Consider the following 13,101-nt stretch of genomic DNA (forward strand, 5'->3'; position numbering starts at 1 on the left):
GAATAAAAACTTCAAAAGTCAAAAGTGGACAATAAATATGGGACGGAGGTATTAAGCCTTGAACCTTTACTCCTAACACATAACGTATAAGCCTTAAGCCTCACACCTTAATCTATAAACTATAATCCATAACCCATAATGTATGATTAAGAGACAACCCGGAAGCAATAAGTAATAAGGAATAAGACATAAGACATAATATGTAAGCCCTAAGGCTCGATCCATAAGCCATATATGAAAGAATTAATCCATAAGTCTTAAAGACATAAACAATAAGGCTTAAGGCTTATGGTTTATTAATTAGGGATTAGGGATTATGCATTAGATCTTAGAGCTTATTGCTTAAATCTTACGACTTAAGGCTTATTTCCTAGGACTTATGGCTTATGGCTTATTCCTTATGCCTTATGGATTAGGTTTTAAGGCTTAAGGTGTATGGCTTACTGCATAGTGCATTTTTGATGCCTAGTGGTTATGAATTTAGGCTTACGACATAAGGCTTACGTCGTAGGTCATAAGGCTTTGTGTTTAAGACACACATACGTATTAGCATATACATACAGACACATACACACACACACACACACACATATATATATATATATATATATATATATATATATATATATACCATATTATAAACCATACATAACTAATGTCTTAATTACAAATTTTGGAGATTAAGGTACACCAAAATATTGCATGTCTTACAAAATTGTCTTAAAAACAAATTATAGAGCTTGATGTACTACTTATGATGCATGAGTTGTGAAGACCAATCAAAGACACGAATCTTGGACTGATTCACCTATTCCAGCCAATTAGAATCAATCACAAAGATTGCTATTTGGATGATAATCAAGTCTATAAATATTTATTGGCCCCACCTTCTTTAATTCAAATGTTTCAATCCTGTCCATAGATAGGAGTTTATTAATCAACGTCTTACAATGGAATACAAAGTTTCACACAGATCACAAATATAAATCAGATACCAAATAGTTGCCTATAAAAGAAAAGAAGCACCATAACCATTTCGTCACTCCATGTTCTCTCTCTCTCACTTTCCTTTTCTCCAGCTATTCCAATTTATTTACCCATTCTTATTTCTTTTACTTTCTTTCACATTATCATGTAGTTTTTAATTTATCCCTTAAGATACAGTCGCATGGCCGTTTATTTTAAGAATACTAATTACATACCACACGCCAAACATTTTTACAAAAAATTCTAATGTTGAAATGCCAATGCCATCTTTCTTTCAACTTTTCTGCATATGTCATTTTTTTGCATATTTTACCGATTGATAGTACATACCATTGAGAAAACATACATACACATCAAATTTTCTGTTGTAGCCAAAACCTGCAAAAAATAACAAAAATAATTCTGCAATTAAAATCTCATATATATCAGTTTATATTTTTTCCTACTTTATATAATATTAATTGCAATATATCATTTTATATTTTTTCGTATTTAAAGTAACAAAACCAACACATTGCACAAATATGCTCGAAGGCTTCCAACAGAAGCGATTTATGGTTTTTTTGTGTTAACCTATTATATTGTGATTTTTGAGTTTACTATGTTTTACTTATGGGTTTTTTTCTGCAGAAATCCTTTGTAACAGGCTTCATTTTCTAACAGGTGCGAAAATATGTAGCTAACCAACTATAGTCGAAAGCTACCAACTATAATCGAAAATTTGCAGGATACAAAGTCTGCCAGTTGAGTTCAAATACCCATAGTCTCATATTGTACAGATCTGAGTTTAAAAGGAAAAAGTAATTTGAGCTTTATGATAAATGTTGTATTTCATTTAGCTTTTAAAGTCTTGTATAAAAAATATAGATTGATTAATGATGTCAAAGTTTTGTATATTAGAGTATAGATTTATTTTGGAAACTTCTAACAACTTTTCTATATTATTTTTTATGTGAGTAATTATTTTTGATGTAATATTTTTATTAAGATATCTCTTTTATTAAATTATTTTTGATGCGAGTAAACAATCCAAAAACGATGGTTTAATTATTTCTGTTAAAGAGAGCAAACAACCCAAAGACGATGGTTTCCTTCTTGACTTTTTCAATGAAAAATATGATAAAAGTTTGTTCTTTTTTTAGAATAAAAACAAAATTAAATCTTGCAAGATTAGAGTTAAACAATCCTATTCAAGATCGTAGACTGCAGTGAAATTAGCGCAAGATATGGATTGCGATCCTAGATCCAAATTTTTAACATAACAAAGATCATTGAAAGTATGAAAACATTCAAAAAATCGAAGAATAAGTAATCTTCAATGTTTCTTGATCCAATCTAACGAATATCTGGTTATAAAAACATTCAAAAAATCTAAGAATAAGTAATCTGAAATACCTCACGAAAACATGACCCCTGCAACATCTTGCTGCCATTGAATACCCACCAGCTTCACCGGATAACCTCCAATGTGAATCTCCTCCCATCGCTGTTACCTCCGATTTACACCCACCCTTCTCGCGAACAACTGTTATCGAACTCCATTACCGCAACCTGTTGTTGGCTTCCTTTAATAAAAAAAAAACTATGTTTTTTTTTGCTTTCGGTGTAATCTGGAACTCGAACAAAGAAAGGAGATGAGATTTACCATCCCGTTATACCCTCACGAATTACCTTTAGTTTCGGGGTAACCTGGAACTCAAATTCAATATTATCGAATATTGACTTTTCATTTGTTAAACTATACTTTTTAGAAAATAGAAATAGACTACAATAATTACCTTTAGTTTCGATTTAAATGCACATGAATTTTATTTAACTTGAAAATAAAAAAGAATCTTATACAATCTAAAAAGTTGAAATTGTACAGGGAGACAAACGAGAGAGTGTGGCTCATCATATCAGTACCTAATTTGATTTTTTCACTCTTTGTATTTTGTAAATATTTTATACTATAGAGTTTATATTTTATTATATTAAATTAATTTCAATAATAGAAAAAAATGGATGCATATATTCAAGCGTTGGAAGCTTAAGCAGCCAAAAAAGAAACTATTCACCGAAATGTAATCTATTTGATGCCAATCGTCAGAAATGATTATCCGGCACACAACAACCTGCCAAAAGGCTGAAACGAACTATCTAACACGAAAAAGAAAATAATCGTCGCATGGAAACTATGAGCCGTAAGGAACAATCTCGCACCGCCGCATCGCGCGATACATAATTTAATATTTAACTTTTCACATGTTCATGTCATGTATAGTCCCGCAAAACAGATAACATCTTTTATTTTAAACGTAGTTCAATATTTTTATATTTAATATAATATATGTTTACCTTTTCAATTCAAAATAAAACAAATAAAATGGAAATTTATCATTATTTTAATATTATTTATTAAATGAAGCTAATCGTCGCCTGCTGCAAAGGTTAATAGACGGAAATTATTATTTGATGCCTGTTTAGAGACAACTGGTCGTCGAAAGGAACAAATCGCCAGAATGAAACAAATCGAAAGGAAATAATTTGGCGACCGCCAAAATGACACTAACTTTCGTTCGGAAACTAATCGCCGGAATGAAACAAATCGCCGCCGCCGCATCGCGCGGGTACGCTACTATATATATATATATATATATATATATATATATATATATATATATATATATATATATATATATATATATATATATATATATATATGGAAAAGTTCAATAGAGAACCATAATTATTGGTTCTTCAAGGAACCAAATCTTTTTTTTCAATTTCTAGAGCTTATTCTTTATCGAAAAAAAAATCTAAAAATATCTAAATTCATATATTAACATTATGAATGTGAAAAATATTTTTCGGATTCACATTGTGAATTTTCAAAGATTCACATTGTGAATTTGACGTAAAAAAAAATTTTGAATTTGATATCATTGGAAAAATGATAAAAAGTTATGAATATTTGTATTTTTAGTTTTTTGTTTTTTGATAAAAAATAAGTTCTAAAAGTTGAAAAAAAAAGATTAGTTCCTTGGTTCCTTGGTTAATTATGGTTCTCTATTGAACCTCACCCTATATATATATATATATATATATATATATATATATATATATATATATATATATATATATATATATATATATATATATATATATATATATATATATATATATATATATATATATATATCAAGGTTGTAAATAACATGAGGCGTGGCTTGACGGCAAGGTAAAAGTTAAGCCATGACAAGCCTTGGCGAGCCATGACGTTTTTCAATGCGTGACTATTATATATATATTAATAGAGATAAATCATATAATTATTGATTTTTATCAAGTATATCAAGTTTTTAAAAGTGTTCTATTAGTATTTAATATAAAAAGTTAGCAAAAACTCAATTATTTTAGGCCCGATAAAATAAATCAAAAAAAAAAACTCGCGCCTTGAAAAAAACTCGCGTCATATCGCGATAAAGCGCGCTTTGACACGTTATTTGGACGTCACGCTTTACAAACCCGCATTGGACATTTTCGTAACGGTTACACCACGTCTCGCGACATGGCACGCCTTGAGGCGCGCCATGACGCGTTATTTAGAACCATGATATATATATATATATATATATATATATATATATATATATATATATATATATATATATATATATATATATATATATATATATATATATATATCATGATCGGAGTAAAAACATATATATTATTTTTATAATAATAAAAACTATAAATAATAATTTTAATGAAGCACAATTATAAAACTTATTAAACCTTTATAAAAAATATAAAATTTCATTTGTAATTCCTTTCCTCAATTTCAAAAAGGTTCACATTTTTTCCCTTGTACCAAAAAAATGGATTCGCCAAAACCTAATCCCAAAAATTCAAAACCTAAAAATGTGTCTTCAATTAGAATCTATAACTTGGAATTGAATGTGAACGAGAGAAAGTCGAGACTTGGTATCATTGCATCGATGTGTGCACATTTCAAACCAGAAAAAGAAAAAGAGAGAAATGAAGAAGTGCAGATTGAGGGATAGACAAATAGAGAGTTTAATGAGAATAGGTTGCAACATCGGGAAAGAGCAAAAAGAACAACATTGGCGTTTTACTGAAGTGGAGGTGTGCAATAGTGCCATCGGCTGCAAAGTGGTGGCCGAAAATACATTCAACAACGAAATTTTCAAAAAGCAATAATAAATTCTTTGATTTCTATTGGTTGACATCCTTTTGAAGGTATTTCCTTGAATATTAATGCAAGTTTCACCACCTGGGATTAAATGTTTGGCTTAGTACCTTTAAAATTTTCGATTATTTGTTAGTTCTTGTAGTGTCCTCTGTTTATACAAATAATTGTCGTATGTTTCTTCTTTTGTTTTCATTTTGTATCCTGATAAAGGGGGTTTATTTGATTTAAGGTTATTCCTTTATTTATGAAGATGGTGGCCATGACTGGTTCACATGGGGGTCAATCCAAGGGTCAGAGCTTCAAAACTAGAAGTTCGAGCAAAACAGAGTAGTGGCTGTTCAGCGGCATTTTCAGAAATCTAATTACAAAGTTTGTTGATCTGGTTCAGAGGAATTTTCAGAAATTTAATTATAGAGATCAAAAAAGGATAGTTACTTTCTTAAAAAGAAGAAAATGTTTCTTGGAAGTATGCTTGGAATTTTGTTTTGAATGTGCTTGCTAGTAACTCTGGTGTGTCGGCCCCAAATTGACAATATTACCCTTATTACTTTTTTTAGTTAAAAAATTCGTATTTAGACGTAATTATAAGATTTTTAGTATATGTTTCGATCTTTTTAATTATACCATTTCTAGCGCATTGCTTCCAATTCATATTTAATACAATTTATCTACTTAGTCATTAATTTTCTCATTGTTTTTTTTAAATTGTATGATTAGAAGTCGAAAATGTCCCTTTTAAATTTGAATGCTAATGTTGGTATTCCATATGAAAAACTATTTTGGTTTGGATTTTCAGTTCTAAAAGGAATATAAGAAAACTGTGATAGTTTTACTACAAAAGGGCAATATGGACTTTTACTTTTTTGGGATTCATATGCACAAATTGGTACAAACCTTAGTAACAATTTATGCCCCCTTCTAGAGAGTATTTTGGTCGAATTAAAGGAGCCCTTAACCATTTGTTTTATACATGTTTACATCACTCCAATTGTTTTTTTTTTTTTTTTTTTTTTTTTGTTTTTTTTTTTTCAAAAACTGTCCCAGAGTCTAATAATACGTTATGCAGTTGGGGTGGGACTCAATGGATCTATATAAGTCAAATGATTGACTAGTTATCAAATGGTATTTTGGTAAAGACTATTCTTTAAATTTAGACATACACTAGTACAAAAAGAATGACCATTATATATTCACACTCATACATTCAATTACTATACTATAATTATACTAATCATACATTATATTTCTTTTATAACTAGATTTACCTATAGACAAACATAATAATTGTAACCATAACCAAAATACTAATTACACTCACAATGTTTGTTTTTTTTGAAATCCAATTCATCATATTTTGATACATATAATAAAAGGCACATGACTATAAACCACTAAAAGTAACTTGTTGAATTAATATTTTTTTTTGAAATCCAATTCATCAAATTTTGATACACATAATAAAAGGAACATGACTATAAACCACTAAAAGTAACTTGTTCAATGACTCTAACATTATATATGGGGAGTTGTTTTGGTTTGGATTTTCAGCTCTAAAATGGAATATAATAAGAAAATTAGGACTATTTTACTACAAAAGGGGAATATGGTCTTTTACATTTTTTGGGGTTCTAGATGCAGAAATTGGTATAGACCGTAGTAAAAATTTATGTCCCCTTCCAGAGGGTCTTTTGGTTGACTTAAAGAAGCCCTTCAGATGTAACTTTAACCATTTATTTTGTACATGTTGACATCACTCCAACTGTTATATGACCAAAATAGGTCCCAAAAGTCAAACTGATTTATAACCAAACATCATTTGATGTAGGTAATTCCAACAGTCTTCAAATGAAAATTGTTACATTTCTTTTTTTGCAAAAATTGTCCCAAACTCTAATAATAAGTTATGAGGTTTGGGTTTTGAGTCAATGGCTCTATATAAGTCACATGGTTGAGTATTCAACAAAGGGGATTTTGATGAAGACTATTCTTTATATTTATACACAAACTAGTACAAAAAGAATGACCATTACATAATTATAGTCACACATTCAATGACCATACTATAATTATATTGATTAGACATTATATTTCTTCTAACTAGATTTACTTATAGACTCACATAATAATTGTAAACATAACCAGATGCAACTTACACTCATAATATTTGTTTTTTTTCAAAGCCAATTCATCATATTTTGTCACACATAATAAAAGACACATAACCATAAACCACTAAAATTAATTTGTTTTCTTGCTTTTACTTAGTCGCTGGTAAACGCCATCCTATGGACACACAAATATTTAATGTGGCCATATGTATCCCCTGTTAGCTACATGGGATTTCATGTGTCACAATATCACCATGATACAGAAACATATACAATTGCCTCATGTCACCAGATATCTATGTATTGTCTCTTATATATAAAGTATCATAATGTTAATCTATAAATGTGGCTGATAGTAAAATATGGTCACAGTCTTCGAGTGTGGCTAATAATTGTCACAGTTGGTATAATTAAATATGGTTAAAGTTTTGATTATCTATATAATGGACACAAACGATTTTAAATGTATCCAAAAACAGTCTCTAAATTTTTTTAGTGACCTTTTTAATAAAAAGTATGACAGACCATTTTTAGAAAAGTGTCACTGGAGGTCATTTTTATACTAGTAATCAAAAGGTCGTAATCTAACTTAGGCATCAGAGAGCTATATCGGGGTCCAGCCCTCGGTATGGCTGTCTAACCTAGTTCTTGTTATTCATACGTAGAGTGAATTCTCATACGCCTATAGGAAGAAACTATCCAGGGTGAAAGAGCTCACCATGCGCCTGGAGTGTTACGTATAAACAACACATGCCCTAGAACTACCTTTCTCACTTTAACCAATATCGGTGACTGAATTACATTTATTTAGGGTGGATTGTGGAAGATTCTAATAAAATGGGGGGCTGACGTGTACATTTGAATGACATGGAACTGCGGACGAAAGTCGGTAGGTATAAACCTAATTTCAAAGGGGTAGTTCATGTAATTGTTGCTACATAAGGAAACAAATTCGAGTTCCTTAATCTTGATAAACCTTAGCTACGATACCCTATCTAAGCTTGTGGAAATCGTTAGTATTATACATGGAAACAGAGCTGTGGTGGGATAATTTGAATCCTACTACAATACTAAATAATGCAGCACCTGTGCTTGATGCATATATATACATACATACATCCGAAAGTCGAAACTCCCTCGTAAAGAATATCTGGAAAACCTGCAGCTGTTTCAATTAATGGATTCTTCAAGAAGAGGCAACAATGGCGGATAACGTCCAAGTGGCAATCGGGAGTGGAACCAGCATACAAGGTTTAACAACATGCAGCGTCAGAGGGGCTTTCATAGGGGTTTTGTGAATCGTGGAACCTCTCCACACGTTTCAAATTCTTTTATGCCTCCACAAATGCATGTGCCAGTTCGCCCTTTTGGCAACAATTTCATGTACCCTGGTAAGCTTTTTATTATTAGGTTGTGAATCAATTTTGTTGAGTTGGGTTCAAGTTGACATGTTTAATTAAATATATTAGAAAATTGTTAATTCAACTCTCCATGTTGAATTAAACAGGTTATGAATTTCTAACCAAACTGGTTTTGATAAACGGGTTAGATTTTGTAACCCATCTCAACTTATTTATCACACGGGCTAACATTAGGTTGATGTATTTTTACAACACTAACTTGTTAAATAAATAATTCATTTATATTTCATAATATGAAAAATAGTACTTAAATTAGTGACAAGTTGTTCAAAGTTAGAAAAAAGAAATCCAACTGCAAATACAAATTAGGTTGATGTATTTAATTTTTACAAACCTTTTTCTGTTTTATTTGTATAATGCATTTTATGTACATGCAGATTTGGCGTCTTATGTTCAAGGTTCAACTCCTTCTCCATCGCTGATTACACGGATGCAATCTCCAGTGTCGTTTCCTGGTCAAAATCAAGATTTGCATGAAAAGATTGTGAAACAAATAGATTACTATTTCAGGTTCTTTATAATCTCTCATATCTAAAACTTTTGTGGTGGTTTATAATTAGTTCCAGACAATTAACATCTAGTCTTATCTCGGTTTGTTGCAGTGATGAGAATTTGGTTAAAGATATATACTTGCGACAAAAGATGGACGAACAAGGCTGGGTTCATGTCAGTTTAATAGCAGGCTTCAAGAAAGTAAGTATTATATACAAGATGCATACACATTTTTTGAAGCTTATGAGATTCAAACTTGGGTCAACTCCATTTTAAAGTGTTTCATATAAAGTGATTAATTACCACCATGCCACATTGATATGGATCTCTTCATACACTCTCTTTTTTATGCTTCATTTGATATCAATTAATATCCCTGTTTTATTGCAGGTTTTGTGTTTAACTGACAGTGTTCAGCTAATTGTTGATGTAATGCGGGCATCAAGAGCTGTGGAAGTGCGGGTGTGTATTAATCTTTTTCAAGTCGACCAAACATGTGTTAATTCATAAAAATATTAAATTCTATATAACTATGTTATGGGACTTGATACTAAAATTCATTTTGTAGGGTGAGAAGCTGAGGAAGCGAAATGATTGGATGAGATGGATTATCCCAAGTTCCATTAATGTTGAAAGCTTTAATGGTAATTCGGTATCGAATTGCAACATGGTGGAGGCGTCCATGGTTTTCAGGGGGTAACCATGGCTCAAGTGAAGCTCGGGTATAAATGCGAATAACGATGGAACAGATGGTTTATAAGTAACAGATTACTTTTTTTTTTTTTTTTTTTTTTTTTTTAAAGAGAAGATCTCGATGATGAATTATGTGGGATATCATGGATTTTTTTGGCATATTGAAATGATGTTTTGAGATGTTCATTTAACACATAAAAACATGAAAAATAATAATAATAATAATAATAATAATAATAATAATAATAATAATAATAAACAGAGAAAAAAGCGAAAAGAAAAAAAAATGAATAAGAATTGTAACATAGAAAAACATACATTAGTTTTAACTTTGGAGAACGGTTTTTTTTGGATGTTATGACTTTTTTTTGGACCTATGAAAATTATTAGATACAATTTTGTTTCTTTCTTGTGATTGTTTGTTTTTTAGAAGTTGGTTGGTGGTTTTATAAGGGGTTGTTTGCTTTTACTTTAATAATGAAATTTATGGGTTAAACACTATAGATATAGTTGTTTGTTTTTGATATCTTAATCAATAGACAATGATTTAAATGATTTCCAAACCAAAATCCAGCAATGCCTTTAAAAAATTATGAATATATGTGCATAGTTGGTCGTATCTATGCCAAAATAATTCCAAAACCGAAGGTTGATTTTGAGTAAATTTCGAATTCATTTGTTGTAGCTTTTTATATTTACAAAATATGTATTATATGCTCTCATTTGAAACTTGAATCGTTTAACTTGGTCAGTTTAATGAAAAATATTGCTACAGTTTTGGTTTGAATATGGAAGCACAAAATGCAAGCAAAATGATAGACAAAAAAAATGGGAGTGTTATTCAAAAACTGGCATATTAACATGAAAGAAAGAGAATTTAACACAAAGAAACCAAAAAATATTAGCATATAACCAAATTTAAATGTCACTGTATATATAGGTAATATCTTCATTATCCATTTTTGTATCAAGCGAATCAAACATTACTAGGCATTTCAATGATGTTTCCATTCTTTTGCAAGAAGCGGAGATTGTCAAATTCCGTGCCATGATCACAATGGAAGGATTTGATTAATTCTCTTTAATTAACTAACGCCCTTCTAACCAACGATATCAGATATTGTATTCACTTCTTGAGGTTGCAGTTTCAAGTCTCGTCTGAGACAGGTGATTTATGAGTAGTTTAGTATTAGATTAGATTAGCCGTTCAAAAAAAATATGTTTAATTAGTTTTGGACATAAGCTTGAAAGTGGAGAAATCTTGCAAATGTGTCAGATTTATTGCATAAGCGATAAACCCACAAGAAATAAGAGTAATGATCTAAAAACATGATATAATAATTTATGCCACTTACACTGATAACTGATATTAAGGGAAGTCCAAAGATTAGACTATACAATACAAAACATATAAGAAACATTTGTATTTAAACTATCAAAAGCTAAATGAATGTGTTTTTCAAGATGACAAGCATGGCAAGACAAACTACCGTTGCTTTTATTACATGAGATAAAACAACTAATTAAAAAAGAATCAAGGACATGAGGACATGCCAATAATTGATTCCAAAAAGACCCGGTGGTGGAAAAGAGAGCAACATGAGATCGAGATTGAATGGCCAGATATAAGTCACATGAGCTGTCATACTGAATGAGGATCTGGCGGGTACAATAATCCATCAACGAATATCATAATTCATCAAATTCAATAGTAACTTTATTATCTTTGGGTTTGTCCAACGTGGGTGACAGGCATGGATAAACCATTGCCAACAAGGACGAACTAAATGGTCTTTTAGAGGTAATAGAAAAGAGTATACCTATGTTTGAGGAAAGATGAGATGTGATGCCAATAATATTTGTATACAATCCAACGTCAGTTGTGTCTTGAGCGTCATTGTCTAGAAAGCATTAACAAAATTATTTTTCATTGTCATATATCGTTAGGGGAAACCACTGCCAAGGTTGAGTAATGGAAGCATCATAAGCTTAAGTATGAAACATAACTTCTATATCGGCCATTGGGCTTCCTGAATGTATGGGCATGTCTTCTTATTGTTGCGATGGTTAGGGATGACTCTCTATGTTTTAAAAAATCAATTTTTTAGTTGAACTGGAATAATAACTGATTCCCGGTTCGACTACTGGTTCAACAGTTGGTCTACATCTGGCAGTGGTGTGCATCGGCCTTCGAGTTGTATACACTACGTATATCCTAATCGATCGAGCTATTCAATTTTCTTTGGGAATGGACTATTTTTAATGGGCTAAGTGAAATCAAATTATACAAGTCCAACAAACCGGTTCAAAAGGCTTTTTACTGATTCTGTCACACTGGTTTTACTCGGTTTTTAAAGAAATCGTCGGTTCGATCCGGTCTAGAAATTGACATAAAATTGGTCGCTGTTGAACAACTCTTGTCCACGCTTTCCAGTGTGACTGGTTCAACCGGTCGGTTCGAAATTATTTTTAAAACATTGGTGATGATACCACTATGGAGTATGGATCGACAGTTGGCAATCGGTAACATCTGACAAAGTATAAGCGACAACCATATCGCGTCGTGTCATGTCATGTTTTTTATCTATTTGACATTTAAATGGGTTGCAATAGCTTGAACCTAAACCGACTTTTTTAATTATCGTGTTGTATGAACTAGTTTATTTCCATTTTGAGTTGTGTTGGGTTGATGGGTTTAGGGTTTAGAGGAGGTGGAAAAGAGAAAGTGACAAGCATGGAGTAGTAGTAGGGAGTTGAATGGGCGAATTTCACAATAAATTTAGAAGAGGGAAGTCATAGTGAAGCGAAGTGGCTAAGTCAGATTGTGGAGTATGGGATATTAAAAAAAAGTGAAAAACTAAAAATAGGTGATAACTCATGCGGCTAATTATTAGCTTCCCCATTACAAAATGACTAAATCCAAAGTTTTCGTTTACATTTCGTTTTTGTTTTTGGCATACCAAATTACATAAAAGATTAAAGTAAGATGCATTTAAATAAAATGGTCATTTTCATGTCATTTCTTATTAAAAATTTGGACCCTGACCTTATGCGTTTAATTTTCATAGTGTCGTCTAAATTCGTTTAATTAAACAATTTGAAATCTCTTACACAAATTTGTTTATTTTTGTCGCAGGTTTGTGTCATGTTGAGATTTGCCACCCTAACCACAAAGGTGGTGACAAGTTATCGACAATGACTA

The 13,101-nt window shown here is 31.0% G+C and overlaps 1 long non-coding RNA gene across 1 annotated transcript; it reads right to left on the minus strand.

The window, feature by feature from the left end:
* Positions 1 to 852: 852 nt before the first annotated feature.
* Positions 853 to 2,544, minus strand: LOC145162687 (uncharacterized). Its single transcript, XR_013739247.1, has 3 exons — positions 2,383 to 2,544; positions 1,318 to 1,365; positions 853 to 912 (listed from the first exon to the last, which is right to left on the minus strand). It is a non-coding gene; the product is annotated as an uncharacterized LOC145162687 (long non-coding RNA).
* Positions 2,545 to 13,101: the final 10,557 nt, after the last annotated feature.

This window comes from Lactuca virosa, chromosome 3 (genome assembly GCF_052849685.1).
Source record: "Lactuca virosa cultivar CGN04683 chromosome 3, Lactuca_virosa_CGN04683_v6, whole genome shotgun sequence".
NCBI classification, from domain to species: domain Eukaryota; kingdom Viridiplantae; phylum Streptophyta; class Magnoliopsida; order Asterales; family Asteraceae; genus Lactuca; species Lactuca virosa.